At 38.5% G+C, this 12270-nt stretch overlaps 1 long non-coding RNA gene across 8 annotated transcripts in view; it reads right to left on the reverse strand.

Moving 5' to 3' along the window:
* The window catches only part of LOC119512199, a 191950-nt gene that overhangs the window by 11249 nt on the left and 168431 nt on the right, over positions 1-12270 (reverse strand). For 4 of the 8 annotated variants that reach the window (XR_005212328.1, XR_005212321.1, XR_005212322.1 and 1 more), the window contains 4 exons: positions 11650-11770; positions 10526-11552; positions 3849-3964; positions 60-2729 (listed from right to left, as the gene is read on the reverse strand). This is a non-coding gene — a long non-coding RNA (uncharacterized LOC119512199). Of the gene's footprint in view, positions 1-59; positions 2730-3848; positions 3965-10525; positions 11553-11649; positions 11771-12270 lie in introns of those variants that run through there. The other 4 variants (XR_005212326.1, XR_005212327.1, XR_005212323.1 and 1 more) reach the window with 4 other exon arrangements.

Genomic DNA, 12270 nt, shown 5'->3' on the forward strand with positions numbered 1-12270 from the left:
TTGATTGCTGAGTCCTGTATAAAAATTACACTGCTCAAGCTGTGAAGTGAACATCCTCATAAAAGAAGACTTTTTATTTACGATCAAAATATGTTTGGGTCCAGATCAAGCGCAGATTTACTAGCTCAAAACTAGAAGAATGGTGAAATTTAACAGACTCAGAGAAAACTAAAAATTGGAAGAAACACTCCCACCACCACAAACCAGCCATCACAAACTTCAGGAATATATATGCATAATGTACCCCAAATTGAAACTACTGACTTTTTTTTAAAGAAAAACTTTACACATTTGAATTCAAGCTTAAGATTCAATAGAAAACCATCTGCTAACAAGGAGACAGAAAACCACCCCAGCTAAGTTAATCTTTGCAATGGTTTTTCTAGGCTAACATAAATTGCCTTACCATTATGCCCCCACTTCTTGTTATAATATTAAAAACAAGAACCTAAAGCCCTTTATACCTTGTCAAGACGGCTTTAGTAGCTTAGACAAAAGTCACAAAACAAGATGCACCCCAGAGATGAGATTTGATCTTTTTTAAGAAGCTTAATCTAAAATGGTAGTGATCATAAAAATATCTTTAGTTCTGCTTCAAGAACAATTTTAAATTCTACAGCACTTAGAATTATTTAATTGAAATAGAGAAAACTGATATCCTTGAATGTATATTTTAGACAGACACATCTAGGGAGAGAATTTTTTTTTCCCTTCAATTCTAACCTTATATTCTACTAAAGGAATAAACACATTTTTGCAACTCAAAAACACTGTTTGGGGGAAGACTTTTGAAACGAAAAGCCTGTGTCTACGATCCCTTAAACTTCTTGAACTAAGTTTTTCTTTGAGTGCACAATTTTAAATCACCTGCTGATAAATGTGGTGGCTTCCTGAGGCAGAGACGCTGTCTTAGCACTAGAATTCACTTTTTCAAAACTGCAAAAGAAAACTTTTAAATGTTTTTGCATCATCTCATAAGATGAGTTAATGTTGTTTATAAAATAAAGAGAATTACCCTAGGATATCGCTGCCGAAAATCACTTTCCATGTCGGCGCTGTGAGACGGGTATTGTGTTTCAGCTCAAATAGCATTTCACAGACCTAAGAATCTGAACATAGCCTTTTGTATGCATCTAAGAGCGGAGGACAGAGATAGTCCTTTTTTGTCCCTTTCCCCTTGAGCCCTTGCCCGGTTTCTCTGAAGCGGGGCCCTTTATTTGCAGTTTTAGAGAAGGCCCTTTCAATGGAACTGGCCCAAAGAGGAGGGGGGCAGAGAATGGCTGTTTGGGCTCAGTTTTCTCACTTTCCTGCCCAGGAGGAAAAGTGAGAGTGTGAAAGTCTGGAGTTGATGTACCCTCACCTCTCCAGCAGACATTTTCACTGGGAAAGAGCTGCAGAACACACACCTTCTTGGGGCAAACAGCATTACAGTAAATTTTTTTAAAAAATCAACTGGATCTAGAAGCAAGGCTCGAAAGGGGATTGCTGCCCAAGGCAGATGCCTCCTAATTCTAAAAGAAGCTTTTGCAAGTGCAGCTCAGCCTGCAGTGCAACTGCTCCATCCTGCTAGAGCTTTTCTACTCGTGGCCGGTACCCGCTCCTCGCAGGGCAGAGTTCAGCCTTGTGTTTACTTCTTGGCAATTCTTGCCATTGCGCCAAAAGACCCTAACGTGCCCAGGCTCAGCCGCTCTCCTCTAGTTCTTTGCAACTCTTTATCATTTCTCCCGCCCAGATACTTCCCGTGGGTGTTGGCAGCCACCACCAAAACCCTGGTTAAAACCACTACAGACGGTGAAGGATCGGGGGCTTGGGAGGGGGCTTTAGGGGAAGGGGGTGTTTTTAATTCGGATTTTCCCCCCTCCTCGCGTGGGAATGCAAAATCCCTGGAGCCCATTTGGAGCCACATCCTCTCCATTTCTCCTCGCCCGGGATTGTTACAAATCTGCGGCCGCACATTGTCAGCAATTGTGGGAAAGGGCCGTCTGCCTTTCAGCCGCTCTTCGCCGCCCTAATGAGGGAACAATCGGGCTACACGCAGCTGCCGGCGGGGTCAGGCGCGGCGCCCGGGCACAATGGGCGAGCCCCTGACGGCGCTATGAATTGGCCATCCAAAGGCGAGCGCTTGGTGGTCCGCCCCGGAGAAAAGAACCGCCGGCGAGAGCGCGAAAAGACGAGTCAGGGAAGCTCGCCAGGGAGCGAGTGGCGTTTTTCTCCAGATCACCTTGTTGGAACTGAGCGTAGCAGAGGTCAGGCGAGCAGGACAATGACGGGGTCCGAGGTTGAATTCCAGGAGCGAAGCTTCACCCGGGGCTCCCAGGTCAAGCAGAATGAATGGGGTGGAGCGCTCGGGTCCGGGGCGCTGGGAGGGGGCCCCGAAGTCAGAAGGTCGCGGGGCGGGGCCTGCCAGCCATCTGTAGGGGCCCCAGAAAACCCAGGGTGAGGCACCTGGAAACAAGCAAAAAGATGAGGGGCTTCGCTGCTGCTCACGGTTAGAGCTTTTTGGTTCCAGGCAAGTGCTCAGGTTTTCTTCCTCTATTTTTTTCTTTTCTTTTCTTACTTACTTACTTTCTTTCTTTCTTTCTTTTTTTAATAGATTTTAGTACAGATTTTGTCAAGCAGCAACAAGATAAGAAAATTACTAGATGTGATTGTTTTTTTCCTCTTGAAAGACATGCATGTTAATGCAAAGTTCCTCTTGAAGTGTTGTTATTTTAAACCAAAACAGTTTCCTAAGAGAGAAAAAAAGATTTTGTCTCAATTTCAGAGAAATAAATGACATGAGGATCCTCTTTCTGTTTTTTTTTTTTTAGCGTCAGTAAGTTTTATTTTGTTTTGTTTTGTTTTGTTACCTCTCCAGGGATCAGATAGAGAAGAGGGGAAATTAGAACTGGGGGGAATGGGGAGCTTATATGAAAAGGATTTAAGTGAGCTTTTAACTTTAGAAACTGTTTTTTAAAAAATGTTTGCCAAAATAGCATCAGTAAATGAAGCCAGATATCTGGTTTCAATTGGATGGTTTGGGAGTTAGTCTATCGCAAGCTTGGGGCTGCCAAAATCCTCAGCCAATCACGTCCTCTAAATCCATGAATTTCGATTTCCCAAGAGTTGACTGCTAGAAATGGCAACTATTTGCCTCTGAAATTGTGTTTGCACTTGCTGTGGTTGGAGGAGATTCCTTCTTTCTCTTAATTCTTTTGGAGATCAAATAGGACCATTTAGAAGGCAAAGGGGTCAGTTGAGTACAGGGCAGAACGATAAAGATATGGGTTATTGCCTGCTTTGAGAAAGATTTCACTTCCGCCAAACACTGTGTCCTTTCTCTTCAGGGTTTCTTCCTCTCGTGGCTCAAGGAATGGCACAGGGCCCAAGCACCCCTGCTATAAATGAGAAGAAAGCCAGCATCTGCAAGGACCCCACCTCCTTTGTGAGAGGGTGGGTGGGTTTCCACTGCACAGCACCTCCTGGCGGGGGAGAGGGGAGCTGGGCTCTGGCTTCCTGCAGCCCAGGGAGCCAGGCATGGCCATGGAAGAGCCCGGGAGGAGGGGTGTTACTTGACCTAGCAGCAACACAGACACACACACACACACACACACACACACACACACACACACACACACACATCCAGGAGAATTGACACAGGGGAAGCCCACCAGTGATACCATTTCCTCAGTGTCCCTCCTTTGCTGGGTAGGGAAGAGGTGTGGCCACAAAAACTGGGGATGGGAGTCTGGAGAGGGAAGGTGGCAAGATAAATAGCCCGGAGGGGCTGGTAGAAAAGCAGAGAGGAGATGGGGTGATGGCAAGAGAGAAGGAGATTATGCTTTTTAAAAAAAGGTAAAGGGCCTTACATTTGTCAGTTGCCTTGTTTTTCCTTTTAATTATTCCCTGAGCAACTCAAAGCAGAAGGTTGTGGAAAAAAGGGTGAGTTTTAGTCATCTCCAATTTTCTAGGTGTAGGAGGAGCACTGTGGAATAAGCAGAAAGAAAAATGTAAGCATGAATAGCCTCTCCTGGAAGCAACATGACCTGAGTCTCTTCATACAGAGCCACAAAATTAGATAAATGCGTGTTTAAGTGTTATTCCTGAAAGGAAAAATAAAACTTACTGCTAAAGTAAGTCAGATTGAGTTCCCTTTTAATCTGATTTCTTTAGAATACATGCCATGCTTCCCAAGCATGGATAATAATCGGTAACTTCTCTAGAAGTTACAGAGGGTTACTGACAAATCAAAAAGAACAAGGTATATGTTCTAAAATAAGGTCTTAAATTAAATTGAACAACAATTTTTTTTACATCGTTCAGGTTCTCTCCAAATATCCCTATTAAAATCACCTGTGTTCATAATTTATATAGAAAGAGAAACCAAAAGCATGTCATCCAAACTGTGGCAAAACTATCCACTAACAGTATTAAAAACATAATTTTTCTTTAAGATGGAAAATGGAAGTGGGAGGGGGCAGAGGATAGTAACTTCTTAGTTACATCCTGTTGTTATTCTTTATGAATACAGTATTGATTTTCAAAAACATATGCAAATGCAGAATTCCCTACCTACTTCCAAACTACTATGCTGGAAACAGTACTAATCTGCTCTTTAAGAGGACATTGCACAGGGTAATTCCTTTCTGTTCTCTGACTACCTGCAGCTGGAAAATCCTTTTCCTGCTAACAACCTGTTAGTTTAACAGTTTAATAGCATTACTGTTACCTGGGATAGTTTAAAGAAACACTTGCAGTGCAAAATAAACTTGAAGGATAACCTTACAGTCTTTCCATGTATACCATTTAATCACTGAACAAATAATTTTAAAAGGCCTTTGAAATCACAGCAGTCATATGTGATACTATGAATATCTATGCTTCACCTCCTATTATTTAAACATATGTGAATGTAGGAAAGTACGGTTAAACTTTTCACTTGAGTGCATTTCCCGTCCCTTGAGGGAAAAGACTAGATACACTTCTGGATTCTTCAATGATTCCATTCAGTTTTTCGATGTAAAAAGCTTGAATGATTTCTCCATTTCTCATCTTTCTTTCAAGTTGTTGGAATGATACATTTAAAAAGAGAAGGACTGAAAGGATATTATTATTCCAACCTCGTATTATAAGCATGTCACATGTTCTTAAAGACTGGTTCGTGTAGCGAAAGAATAATAGAAAGTGATGCGCAGAAGAAAGAAAATGCAGCCAAGAGGCCGTGTTGCTGGGTGTGCTAAACAATAGACAGCCTCTGAGGATGCTGCCAACCTGGCTGTGCCATCCATTCACTATATGCCTTTGGGTAAGTCACTTAACCTTTCTGAATCTCAGTTTCCCCCTGGGCAAGATGGCGGTTATTATAATAACCCCCTTACCAGTATTTTGCAAAGAACAATGATTACAAATGAATGCAAATCATCTTGTGTGTGTTAAGAATAACATACAAGTGCTAAGAAATAGCATAAGCTTGTAGTTCACAATATACTTTTCCAGAAACAGCAGGCAGGTGGCAAGAATGAATGATAAAAGGAATTTGGGACCACCACGTGAATTAGAACCAAAAGGATCCTTAAGAAAGAATTCATGATAAGTCAATGAACCAAAATGAAGAAATGGGAAAAGAGAATTAGCTCTAATATTTTCATTTAAATCATCATCAAAAGTGATTTTGGTGTAACAAGCTATAAATATGCTTAGTATGAGTTCATTTAAATTAGTTGTAGAAGTATTGGATTGGATGTTATGTATTTTTCGTACAGAAGTGAGGTACACAACTTGGAGATGATATTTATGCATGAGGTCACAGATTAATGCATTGATACTTTCTATAGAAATAATCAGAAGTAACTGCCATATGTGATAACAAGTACTGTGCCTTTAGCCCAGCTATTTTACTTCTGGGAATTTGTATTTAAAAAAAAACAAAAACAAAAAAACAAAAATCATTATCGCATCCTTAAGATTTAACTATAAGGATGATTAATTACAACATTTTTTGTTATCTTGTATAATTAATTGGAAGCAACTCTAAATGTGCAACAGTGGGGCAAATGGTTCAATAAACCATGGTAGATGCATGAAATGCATTATTACAACAGCTGATAGAACGACGCTGTGGTGTAGAAGAATGCCTAAAGAATCAAAGGAGATTTACAATGTCTTAGATGTAAAAAGTAGGTTAGAAACAATATAAAGGGTGTGGTTGCATTTTGAAGAAAGAAGGAAGACGTATCAAGCACAGTAGGCTAGTTTAAGCTGCAATAACAAAAAAAAAAAAAAAAATCCAAAATATTAGTGGTTTATAAAAACCAAAGTCTATTTCTCACCTATATTACAGGTTCTTCTCAGGGCAACTGGAAACTCTGCTCCCCATCAGCTCACTCTGTGACTGATAAGGCAATCACCCTCTCAAGCTTTGCTGATGACCATGGCAGAGGGAAATGGAGCGCTAGAACTGGACTTTTCCATAAGATGCCCACTAGCCACATTGAGTACTCTAAATGGAGTACTCTAAATGGAGTTAGCATGAATTGAAATGTGCTGTAAGTATAAAATACATACTAGATTTCAGAGGTTTTGCACACAATAATAAAAGAATGTAAAAATCTCAATTTTTATATTGATTACTTGTTGAAATGATACTATTTTGAGTATCTTAGATTAAAGAAAACACTAAAATTAACTTCTCTTGTATCATTTTGCTTTCTTAATGTGCTACTAGCTAATTTAAAACTATGTATATGGCTCACATTTGTGTCTCATAGTATATTTCTAGGCAACAGTGCATTCCAGAGGGTCTCACACCAGCAATTAAATACCACACTTAATTAGCCAGAATCAGTCATGTGACCCCATCCAATTGCAAGGCCAGAAAATGCAATCCAACAGTGCACCCACAAGTCAGAGAACTAATAATTGTGAGCAGTGCTAATAATTGCTACACAAAATGAGACAGAGAGAGAAAGGAGAGAGAGAGAGACAGAGAGAGAGAGGGAGGGAGGGAGGGAGAGAGAGAGTGGGAGAGAGAAAGCATGGAGAGTATATTTGAGATGGTCTGGACTAAATACAGGGTACCTGCTATCACAAAATTTACTTGGGAATTCTCCAAGATACAGACAGTCAACCTCGAGAGTAGCTAAAATTGAGCTGTAAGAGAACCTTGTCACTGCTGACAGAGAGAGAGATGACACATATATTAAGAGGCTCTGGGTAGAGAAGAGAAAAGCACCAGAAACAATTTGGAGAGAAAAACAAAACAAAACCACAAACAAGGGCAGGCATTTGCAGAGAGCACATGTTGATTTGCTGTTGAGCTGCTCCTTCCATGGGCAACTCTACGTAGCAGGCCCCAGGGGGAAGGAACAGGGTTTATGTGTTGACTGATGGATAATGTTCTGAAGAGAGCTGAGTGGTTACATACTCCAAAATACATACATACATATTTAACTACCATTTTCACTTGGTAATGGGATTCCATGTGATTTTCAATTCTTTCTTTTTGCTTATCTTTATTCTCAAACAGAGAATAACAAATAATGTTCAAAACTACCTATCATGCTATTTGCTCAGGGGTCAAATGATAGTGGTCATGTTGATTTCAGTGAAAGGAAGGCAAAATAATGTAGTGTGTGCTCTAAAGACGGACTTGCTAGGTTCAAATTGCTCGCTGTCTGACCTTTGACCAGTGGCTTCAGCTCCCTCTGCCTGGGTTAATCCATCTGTAAAATGGGAATAATATCCTTATCTACCCCTTAGGGTTGTGTATAAAAATCTAATGAGATTACATGTGTAAAGAAGTGAGAACCTAGGGAAACCTTTCTATAAATGTTATCTATTATTAAATTCTACCTCTCTTTCACTTTTCATATTTGAAATAAAGACTAAAATCAAGCTGAGACAGAGTCAAATCAACTGATATTTGGAGAAACATTAGTGGTATTCTTTCATTTTTGCTGATTCCTTCCCTTTAAAGAATTCTAACTTGGAAATGTATTTTTCCCTTGTACCTGCACAAGCCATTGATTTGTCAGGAGAAAAATATAAAGACTTTCACGTTTTTGCAACACTGTCTCCTGAATTAACACTCCATTCTGAATTTAAGGACACACACAAAAAAAAGTCAGTGTTTTAAGAGTGAATAAAATATATATAAATGAGAATGGCTTTGACAAGTTAACATCAATTTGAATGAAACTAGAGAAATGAAATTCTGTAGATGAGTGCTTCCATTTTAAATGGTTTTACCAGCTTTCAAATGATTAGACTATTTTGTTTCATTCCCTTCACATTTACAAATTAATATTTTTAAGAGATGGAGCTAATAACCAGTTGAGTTAAAACATATTAAAAACCATAAAGGTTGCCTCAATTGAAGCTCAGAGTTTTGCTATATAAAACTGACTTAGAGTTACAATAAAATAGCAATATCATGCAAGACTATATTTGTATTTCTCAGTTCAATTGCTTTTTATTTTCAAACTGTCGGCAACTAGAACATGCCTGAATGAAATTTCCTAGAAGCCAAATAATTTTTCCAACATTTATCCAAAATGCTGAACTATCTCATAAAATTATTCAAATGAATATCACAACTTTGATGCAGATATACAAATTGTTTCAATGTTAGGCTTAAAAGAGTGTATCATAAAGTACTCTGATTAATCAAGAATACCTTGGAATTTTTTTTTAATTTAGAAGGTAGCTACCTAACTAGCTGAGTATTTTAACAAAATACCTGTAAAACTGCACAACCAAAACTGTATTTCTGCTGAGTGAAGAGAAATGGTTCCAATACCAACAGAGGGTAAGAGAAGGCTAAATCTCAAAAGATTCTGGCTATTTCACTATTACCTGCTCCCTTAGAGTGCAATCAAGAATTGAAAGAGATTATTGGTTTAAAATTCAATTAAACACTTTAGACTCAATTGTTTTATCATTCAGAGTAAAAAATAATGGAATTTTCTTATCAAGTTTATTAGTTCTTTGCCTCTGTATTTTTAATATGTGTTCTTATTTTAAAGTTCCATTGTGGTAATATACATATGCCAGCCAAAAGATGCAGATACTAAAGGATTTTATTCATAACAGAGTAAATTTGTCTCTTATGAAAGATAAAAACATTTTAAAGGGGATGAGTCTATGATTTTAAGTAAAATCCTCAATTCAAATGTGATTGCTTTATAGGTTAACTCTGGTCCAAGTAATCTGGGTTTTTTCTGTTTATTACCCCAATTACAACAGAATTCTTATGCAAATCTGACACTGTTGTTATTGCAGAATCTTTCCAACCATGTGAGGTTGTTGTCCTTGTTTGCCAGGCTGCTATGACAAATATCACCAAGTGGGGTGGCTTAACCAGAATTTCCCAGCTCACAGCCTTTTGAGGCTTGCAGTCCAAAATCAAGGCACTGGCAAAACTATACTTTGTCCCCAAAGACTACCATTCTGGGGCTCCTTGACCTGCATCTGTGCCTCCCACAGGGCAATGTCCTCTCCGTTATTACTCTTCTGTTTTCCGCTGACTTCCTGCTTCCGGCTCCTCCCTGTGGCTTTCTTTTCATAAGACCTCCAGTAATGTGGAAGAAGGCCCATCCTGATTCAGTTTAAACCACACATTAACTAAAAATAACACCTTCAAAAGGTCCTATTTACACTGGGTTCACGCCCACAGGGAAGTGGATTAGGATTAAGATCATGCGTTTGCTGGGGTTCATAACTCAATCAGTTGTGATGTTAAATTTCCATTCAAGATCAAACCTCCTTTGATTTACAACCTGCAAACATCCAAAATTCACACTTCAATATCTGTATGGCTGCCAACTTCTATATATCATGCTTTTACTGAAGTGGGAAGGAAAAAAAAAAAAAAGCGAAACTTGAGGCAAGTAATATTCAATAATTGTAGTAAATATTTACTAAATATTTGCTATGGCATATATTTTCTTAACTGATTACACTTAGAAACTACATTAGAGATGCAAAAGCCTTAAAAGTTTGCAGAAATTTTTATAGCAGTCTGTGGCTTATGGATTTAAAGCCTGCAAAAAATTCACAACATGCTCAGTTCTCAGACACAAGCCTTAAGGGCCTTTTTATTTACAATCATACAGTTTCTCTAGATTCCACTTTTTATCCTAACCTTGAAAATGTTCTGATAATGTGTATTTTTGCAATCTTAACAAGACCTCTGTTTTCCCATATTCCATCCCATTGAAAAAGAAAAACATTTCTATCATATCTAGTATGCTAATTATCTTCAAAGGAAACAACTTAAAATGATTGCATTTGTATATCATTGTTCTCAGGTCTTTTAAAAATAGTTTAATGTTTCATATTTCTGCACCAGACAAAGTTAATATGTTAGCCTCATTATGAATTGTTAAAACTCAGACCCTGGTAACCAACGACAATCCAATTTCCCAGCTGACTGCTTTCATCATCTTCAACTGTGTCCTGGTCAATAGATACTGCAGGGACAGTGAGGAAAATGGCAGACTACACCAACACAGAGCCAACTGCTGCCTTCTGGAGAACAAGGAATTACCTAAGAAAACTGGCCCCAGGTCTTCTCTGACAGTTATCTGGTCACACTCAAGCATCTTCTCTTTCAATGCTTGCACCATGCCCTCCTCAGTTATCTGTATGCTGGAATTCTCTCTGATCTCCTTCTAGTCTGTTCACTGCAAGGTCAACTCAAGATGCCTCTTTCATCAAGACTTCCTTGTCTAACATCTCCCCAGGCTTCAATAAATTTCAGTTCAAGGGCCTCAGTTATTTCTACCGTGTTATTTACATGTTGTAGTTGTAGTTGTAGTTCTGCCATTAAGTTCCTGTGTTGCCCTTAATCACTTAATCTCTCTGAGCCTTAGTTTGCCTGTTTGAAAAATATGAACAAATTATAATGATAAGTAATATATATTAATTATTGACTATTACTGTTTTTGCAAATTCCATTGTACCTCATTCACTGACCACAGATGCATGCATAATTTTTGTATAAATGACTAAATGCATCTGGAATATTCAGACACACAAGCTATATGAATGCATTCTATTGATGCAATTTGTTTTGTTTTGATTTTTTCTGGTTGAATCTTCTGACAAAGTAATAATAAACACCACTGGGAAGTTGAGGCTCGAAAGGTAAAATGCATTAGGAATAAATATGAGGCTGTGCATTTAAGTCTGAAGATAAGTTCCAGAAATAGAGGATTTATACATTTTATGGGTACTTTTATTAAGCACCAACCAGGGTCAAACTGAGCTCTGATGGAAAAAAAAAAAAGAAAAGAAAAAACCCAGTCCTCATGTTTAATAAGCTTATAGACTCACCCTATTAGCAACAGGAGGAGGGGAGTCAGACATTTAAACAAATAAATAGAATACACATTGAAATAAATACCATAACAGACATGAGAACATATTCTTTGAAAGCCCAGAAAAGGGGGACATTAATTTTTGCTGCGGTGGGGGAAGATCGGGTAGGCGAGAAGAGAGAGCTGGTACGTTAAAGTTGCATTCGTCTGGGAGCAGATGTTAACACTGATTTGTCCAGCTTCTTGTTCAAATATCTATAAAGACAAAGAAAAAAGAATTGATACCATCAGCAACAAATAAGTTGCAGCTAATAAGTTGCCAAACTGGATCATAAACCAAAGGGCACCCTACTTTTAATCAAGAAACTAAGCTGCCTCTCAGCCTAATAAATGGCAGACTTCTGTTCCAGCGAAGCTTAGTACACAGTTGAGACACAATTGAGAACTCCTAAGCATTTTTTCTTCTGTGGGACCTGTAAATAAAATAGAACAGAGAGCATTTTTATTGCCAAACATCTGAGTTATTATTTCCTGCATCTTTCAAGGAATGGCTTAACCTATTTGGGAATATTTTTGGTTAAACTGGTAAAGCCAACCAAGCCACCAAGGGGTATCTATTATCTGTCATTAAACTCCCCTTAACACACTCTGCCATACAGAACCTGTGAATATTTCTGGGCCAGGTATTCTAAAAAATTAGTACAGAGAGTATGCTCTTTACATATGCATGGAAAAAAGATTATAAGGAAGTACACTAAAATGCATGGTGAGATTCTAAGAAACTTTTCCCCTATGGACTTTTCTATATTTTTCACATAGTCTACAAAGAGCACACATCTTTTTAATTGAATAGTATAAATACAAGGAATGCTTTTTATTCTGTAGGATTATACTTTTGCTTTTAAAATGTCCATAAAAAAGCAATTACCCAGCCAGAGTAGCATCAAGAACTATGGTGATTTTTGTTTTATTG

Source organism: Choloepus didactylus, chromosome 17 (genome assembly GCF_015220235.1).
Source record: "Choloepus didactylus isolate mChoDid1 chromosome 17, mChoDid1.pri, whole genome shotgun sequence".
Taxonomy (NCBI): Eukaryota; Metazoa; Chordata; class Mammalia; order Pilosa; family Megalonychidae; genus Choloepus; species Choloepus didactylus.